The sequence below is a fragment of the Meleagris gallopavo genome, chromosome 7 (assembly GCF_000146605.3).
Source record: "Meleagris gallopavo isolate NT-WF06-2002-E0010 breed Aviagen turkey brand Nicholas breeding stock chromosome 7, Turkey_5.1, whole genome shotgun sequence".
NCBI classification, from domain to species: Eukaryota; Metazoa; Chordata; class Aves; order Galliformes; family Phasianidae; genus Meleagris; species Meleagris gallopavo.
This window is the reverse complement of record NC_015017.2, coordinates 17,875,039-17,882,732: the sequence shown is the minus strand read 5'-3', so window position 1 is coordinate 17,882,732 and position 7,694 is coordinate 17,875,039.

Genomic DNA, 7,694 nt, shown 5'->3' with positions numbered 1-7,694 from the left:
CCCCGGACAATGTCCCCGCTTGGCCTGGGGATTAGGGGCACTGCCTTTCCCAGGGCACCCGCAGCCTGTGCCAGGGATGGTGGCGGCGGGCAGAAGCAGCGTTGGCATGGCTGTGGCTCAGCCATCTGGGGAGATGGGCAGCACCCCCAGCTCATGTCCCCACAGTGCTCCACGCTCTTTGCTCACGATGGCCCCAGCCTGGCAAAAGGCCTTCCGTGCTGGGAGAGGCTGGATGAGGCCAACACGGGGCCTCCCAGTGGTCCTGTTCTTGCAGCATCCCTGTCTCTCTTGGCAAGAAATGGGGACTGAGGGGTGACAGCACCCAGCATGCCTTTCTTGTCCCCCTCCGTGCATCGGCTGGCTGCTCTGTCCCGCAGTGCGGAGCCCCCGCGGAGCCCCGTTGTCCCCTGCGGCCGCCTCGTGGAGCGTGAACAGCGCTGTCCCCATCGTGCCGTGCCGATGCCTTCAGGTCCCAGCAGAGGGTGCAGCCTGGCAGCGCTTGGAGCCGGCTCCTGCCCAGCGACAGCGCTATACAGCAGTTCTTTTGGGTGCATAAAGCACTGCTGACTCTGTGCAGGGCACAGTGGGGTGACACCTCCCACTTGCTCAGGGTGGCCTGGGGACATTCCTCGAAGTGTCTGAGCATGGGTATGGGCAGCCCCATCGCCGTGTATCAGGATACAGAGTGGAGCACTGATTGTTTGGGATGGGGTGGGATGAGATGGGATTGTAGAATATGGAGTGCTGTGGGGTATATGGTGGAGTCCCTGCCCTCGCACTGGAGTGTATGGAATGCAGGCTGAACATCCCATATGGGATGGGGTGTGGAGGGGGTAATGGATGTTGTGCTACAGGATCTGTTGAGTACTGATGCGACCTTATGGGCATGTAGCCCTAACAGGAAGTCTGGTGCAACCTCTCAGACAAAAGCACTCAGAGGGAGTAGTACCACATCCCTGCTTCTCTGCCCTCTCCCACATCCCTGCACACTGGGACAGCCATATGTGAGCCCCAGATGGGAACAGCAGATTGAGGGGATCCCCATGGTCAGAGACCTTCCTCACAAGGTTCTGACACTGCCTGTTGTCCTCCCCTCCCACCCCCCCCCACCCCCCACGGTATTTCCTGTGGCCCTAGGCGGTCCCTGCCACTAGCATCCCCACGTGTCATTTAGTCACCTGCAACATCTATTAGGATGGGGACACGGGCAGGGGGAGGCAGGCAGGGGCAGACAATGAGCCTGCTCAAGGGCAGCTGCTAATATTGGTTCTGCGAGCTGCTGAACACTCGCCCAGGGCCTGCTGCATAGGCTAATTTAATAAGGGCCCCGTGTCCCTCCTGGCTCATCCTGTTCCCTGCAGGAGCAAAACAGATCGGGTTTCTCCGGACCAGCCCCAGCACGGGGTTGCTTCCCCGCTGTGTTCCCCATCCGCATGGGCACAGCCTGTGCCCTGTATCGGCTGTCTGCCGCGGGAGGGGACATGGCTCTGCCTGGGTATCTGCCACATCTGGCACACATCTGAGGCTTAACGCTAGCACGCTGCCTTTCCCACCATTATTTTAAGAACCCAAGCTGGTGGATCAGGACAGTCCCCCCAGGCTCCTCTTGCCCCATCATTGCTGGGGGCTGCACTGTCACGCCTGGGGTTGGAGGTCCAGGACTGGAACTGGGAGGGAGCAGATGGAGCTGGTGCCAGCCCCTGTTTGCCTTTCTCCCAGTTGCCTGGTGCTCTGTTTGTTCTGGAGATGGCTTCCTGCTGCCAGGGATGAAACAGGTGGCTTTTATTTGCAGGGGCTGGCTGATGAGATCGGGAGCAACATATCATCTGCCCACCCAGCCTCCCTGCTCCCTTTTCCTCATTTTTTTCCCACATACTCATTTCTCTGGGAGGATGCATATAACGTCCTGCTGTCCTCAGGCATCTTCCTGAACAAGGAGGATGGGTACACCCCAACCAAGGTCCAAAGACACCCAGACCCCATAGCTGAGCCTTGTTATGCCTCAGTGCCATTTGTTACCTCTCTGCTCCTTGCTGGCTGTGGATGGCACCTGCACCAGCACACACTTGGCTGGCCAATAGGTGCTGCAGGCTCCCCTGCCAGCAGAAGCCCTCACACACACGTGCTCCCTGCACAGCCATCCTGGTCCCTGCCCACAGCCGGAAACATGGCAAGCAGTCTGGCAGATGTTGCTGGGATTAGCTCCCACACACAGCTCGCACACTGCCCCAAGGTACTGGGGTCCCCGGAGGGCTGCCAGGTTATGCTGGTCCCTGTGTGTGCTCCAGATATTCTGCAGTGCTCTGAGTGCAGAATGGGTCTTGGGGTGAGCGCACAGTAGAGATAGACCCCAATAGTGAGGGTGCACCTGGTACTGGGAATGGACCTCAGTAGCAGGGGTGCACCCGGCTGTGCCCATTGTCACCCTGCAGCCTTGCTGGGTCTCCATGCTGCTGCAGGAGCAGTGGCCTCACCTGCCTGCTCCCTGCTGTTCCCATGGGGAATAATCCCACCTGAAGGTCAGAGAGGCTCCGCCAGCTGCTCGCCTCCTGCCTGTGGATTACAGCCTGGGTGTGAGCAGGTGGCAAGTACTGCATCTCCGCACCAGCTCTGCCCTATGTGAACATGACAGTGGCCAGCACGTGAGCTTCAAAAGAGTGACAGGTCTCTCCCAGCCTCAGGGGTACCCCAGACCTATCCCACCCTGCCTGCATGGGGATGCCAGGCAGTGGGGCAGGAGAACTGGTGGTCCTCAGGTCCAGAGCCCGACCTGAAGCAGAGCCCACTGGTATCAGCCTCCTGCCCACTGCCCCATATGTCCCCAGCCTGGAAATCTCAGGGCTCCCCATAGCTACATGTCCTGGAGGAAAGTACTGGTTCCCTTAGTGCCCACCTCCTACATTAATCCAATCTCAGGGACACAACAGCCTCAGCCTCCTTAGCCCAACCCTCGTGCCATCTGGTTGGGTACCCGCAGCAGTGCCAGTTCAGGGGCATGGTGACCTTCATGGATCAGGGAGCCCCCGCTCAGTCCCAGTGTCTCCTCCAGACATGGCAGAACCACACAGCCCCAGTGGCTCTGTACAAAGAAGCAGGTCCTTGGGCTTGTCCCCCTTTGTCTCACTGGCATGCAGAGGGCAGCAGCAACCTGGTGCCTGCCCTGGGATGGCACAAAGCATCCGGGCTGGACAGGACACGTAGTGTGCTGGCAGCACCCCACGGGGAGACAGCAGCACTGCACACCCACACCTGCACCCTGGCACTTGAAGCAGTGAGCGTGGCAGGGGAATCACCAGGTCCACAGCTTCAGGTCAGCAAGCATGCATACACACACACTGAGATGTGCATATGCTCATACATATGCAAATGAACATGAATACATATATGCACACACACCTGAATGCAAACACACCTGTATGCAAATGCACGCTGGGGTACACATTGCTCCCCAGCGCTCCCCTGCACCCTGCTCTCCCCATGCAAATTGGCCCTGTGCAGAACTGCACCATGCAAATCCCCAACACAGGGCCTCAAGAGCCCAACGTGATTGCAAATGGGGCTGTGAGTGGACTCTTGTGCTTTGTCCCCTGCCAGCCTGATTCACCACTGCTGGCTTGGACACGGAGCTGAGCACAGAGCACAAGCAGCTTGAGCTGCTTTATCACCCAGAACCAAGGTAACAGCTCAGAGGCCAGATCCCTGTTCTGTGAGGCTCAGGGAGCAGCTCACCCCAGGGCTCATCTGGGTGCTGCTCCTGTTGATTCTGCAGGTGTCCCCTTTTCCCACTGGGACATGTGCACAAGATCTGCCTCTAGCTCTTGCTGGGACAGAACCAAAGGCCTTTTGTAGCACCTGAGCCACCTGCAGAGTACAAGGAGGGTCTCATAGGCTCAAATAGCTCCAGGCTGTGCTATGGGAGCACGTGTCCTTATGGTACATGGAGACATCGGGGTGAACATCTCCAGTGCATGCAGTGCCCCACTGTGCCAGATAGCATCTGCACCAGAGGACGTGTGCGGCGGCTGGAGCATGCGGGCAGCAGGGTCTGGCTTTGCTCAGCACCATTAATCATACTTTGTTTGATCCCAGGTTGGGTGGCTGCAAGGGGCTGTGCACACCGGGTTGTGTGTAGTCTTTCTTGTTTTTTGCACTTGGCTATGTTTGGCAGCAGCAGACAGAACACAGGGCTGCAGGGCTGTGCCGGCCAGGTTCTGTGCAGTGTCACACACTGTGTGCGGCTGTCCCCAGGCCAGGGTTGGCACTTGGCTCCAGAGTGGCCAGGAGCAGTGTAGGGGACTTGGCTCCAGGGAGGCTTTTTTCTCTGTGCTTTTGGTTCTTCCCCACGCCACACGCTGAAAACTTTCCATGCTCATTCAGGAAGCCCAGTATGTGCCTTTGCTCCATCCAGTGCAGGGATGTAGCTGACCTGCGCTACATCCCTGGGTGCTGAGCCCATATGCACGGGGATGGGGGAAGCAGCAGGAATCATGGCATCTCTGAGCACTCAATTGCTCCCGTTCTCTCTGGAGCTGCACAGGTACAGCTCTGAGGCCTGTTTTTGCCCTTTTCCTGGGCTCCCACACTGTCTCATCTCCCATCTCTCCAGAACTCTGTACTGTCTGAATGAGACAAGGAGCAGCCCTGGGCTCTGCGCTGGCCTGGAGGAGAAATCCCAGTTTCCCCCCAAGACCCCAATGTGACACATGGCCAGAGGGACTGCAGCAGCAATACCATGTGCAGATGCATAGGCAGGGAAAAGATGCAATCCCCCAGTCCTCTGCCCTGCTCCTGTCTTTCCCCATTTCCAGCAGTGGCTTTGCTCAGTGCCAGCAGACCGCTGAGACCTACCTGCAGCTGCATGCGACTGCTGCAGGGCAGCCAGCCCTGTGCCTGTGTGCCACAGTGCCACAGACACACATACTGCGTGTCCTGCATGTCACCGCCTGCAGTGCTGAGTGCCATCAGTGCCATGTGTCCTGCACATGTGCATGGTCTCATGCACGTGTGCAACTTGCACCTTCCGTGCACTGATGGCTTTGTGCAAGCTCCATTCATGACTTGAACGCTGGGCATGAGTGCAAGCGAGGACCGTGTGTCGTGTGCACATCGTCCCATGTGCGCTCATCATGCTACGCATGCTGCAAACCAGCCCGTGTATCCTGCACAGATATTGCCTGCCAGGAGTGCACTTTCGGTGGGCTGCAGGTGCCCGTGTTGCAGACAGGCTGGACCTGCCTAACGCGAGCCGAACGAACAAAACGTTCAGGTCAGGTCTTGCACGTGGGGCTCGACGCCAGGCAAGTGCAGAGTCGCTCTGGGCTGGGAGGTTCTGTGCTGCAGGCTGCAGAGTGCCTCTTCCCCATCCTTCCTTCCCGGCCAAGTCCCTCTAGGCTGGGAGCTGGTGTCCTCATTGCAGCCACTGCTCGGGGGTAAAGTCCAAGAGGTGGATGGATGCTTGACACCTGCTGCCTGGGAAAGCCAAACAGAGCGGGGCAGGTTAAGCTGGCACCGTAGGGTGAGGAGAGACAGTGGAAAAACAGAAAGAAAGAAAAAAGGAAGGAAGGAAGGAAGTAAAGGGAGGAGGGGAAGGGGTCAGAAAGGAATAGAAAATACAGGTGGGAGAGATGAGTTAAGGGACAGCCAGGAGAGTGCCCCCGAGCCCATCTCCTCCCCTTGGGGGGGTTCCTCTGGGCTTGACCCCTGCTGTCTCCAACAGGACCCCACGCCCAGCACCTGCTCCCGCCAGGCAGGCAGCACCCGGCCCAGTGCTGGGCTGCAGCTCCTCACCTGGCTCCGGTGACACGCTGGCAGCTCGCAGGTGAGTGGCTTCTCCTTCTCCTGCTGGCTCACAAGCAGAAAATGAGGGTGACGCCGGCAGGATGGGGCTTTTATAGCCCTGATAAAAATAGCGCTGCTGGCTGTCGGTCGGGGGGCCGGAGAGATGGGGTTGAGCAGAGACAGGCGAGAGGGCTGGGCTGGCCGTGGCGAGCCTTCTCCCAGCACACCTGTCACGGCTCTGTGTTTGCTCAGAGCAAATATTGACCCAGGGAAGGCAGGCTGGGCAAGGGAGGCGATTAGCCCACCTCGATTAGAGGCAGAGCAGGTCTCTATGCAAACTCTCCAGGGCTGCCTTTGTTAATGGGAGCCTGATGGGCTGATAGGAGCCAGGAGCCTGGGTGCTGGGGCGGGCGGTGGGGAGGAGGAGGTGTGGGGGGGGGAGAGGAGGAGACATTCATTAACCTGCACTGGAACAACACCAGCTGTCACTTTTCCACCCACCTGCCCTGCTCACTTTGCAGCCAGGGCTGAGGGGACTGCAGGCTGGCAGAGAAGGGGGGGCAGGGGAAGGTGTGGGGGTACTCTGCCCTGGGATGGGGCAATATACAATTCGTGTACAGGAGGCAGAGCTCAGCAGCAACACCTCTGCTCTCTCTCTCTGGCAGCCAGCCCTCAAGGTGCAGCGCTGGGAACAGGATGTGTTTCATTCCCTCCCTGTGCACATGCTTTACCCTGGGGTCACTCCATTCCAGAGCTGCACTAGCTTCCTGCATCCATCCAGCCTGCAAGGCATCCCCAGTGGGGAACCCTCACCAACTTCCCCATACAGAGCCCACAGGAGCAGTGTAGGTGTGCTCTCTGGCCTCAGCAGCCTCTGTTGATCTCACCCTGAGCCAGCAGGAGCCAGGATAGCTCTGGGTTTCTCTGGCACTCGCAGCTCCCTGGATAACAGAGCATGAAGTGCAACTGTGGTGAAAGGAGAAGCTCCATTGTGCGGGTGCACTGGGCTGTTTGTTTGTGCAGATGGGGCCATTTGTGGGTGCTGCTTTAACCCCCACAACAGACACCCATAGATACCCTATCTCCTGGCAGTATGTTAGAAACCACCGCTGTCGCCCTTTCTGTAGCAAAGTTTACTTGCAGGTTGCAGTAAATGGATTCTCACATGTAAGTGGATAGCAGCAGATCCCTATCAGCCGCTGCCATCCAGCTCTTCATCCTTGTCCCTGGCAGCGAGATTTGAAAGGAGGACTCCATCCATCCCTCCTGCCTGGGGCTCTGATCCCACAGGCTGCCAGACCAGCCCTCTGCCCAGCCCTCTGCCTGGCCCAGCCTGGCACAGGCAGGAGCTGGAGGAATTCCAGAGCACTGGCATTGGTGGCCCTCACCCCTTTTCCAGTAGTTTTGCCAGAAAAGGAAATGCAGAACCATCACTGCCCTGGGTATGATGCTAAGAGGCAAGGCAATGCTCCCTCTCCTCCTGACACCGTATGGAGCTTGCTTGCTTTTCCTGTCTTGGTGTGGGAAAGGCAGCGAGCAGGGCTCCCACCAGAGTCAGAGTGACTGGCTTACATGGCAGCTTCTCTCTTGTCCCACAGGAGCCACCTTCGGTGTCCTGACCTGACCCCTCTGTGGACTAAAAAGTCCCCAGTGACTGAGGGGACAGAGCTGAGCCAGCAAAGCCTGGTATCTCAAACACGTGAAAGCAGAGGTGAAGGGTTCCTACCGTGCTTTGCCATGTGCTGTGGGAATCATAGTATCATTAGAGTTGGAAAAGACCTCCATGATTCTTAAGCCCTCCTGTCAACCTGTCACCACCGTGCCCACTTTTCTCTCTGGCTGCGCAGACTGCTCACGACAGGAGCTGCCCAGGTTCCTAATACTCAATGTTAGGGGCAGGGGACACAGGCGACTGT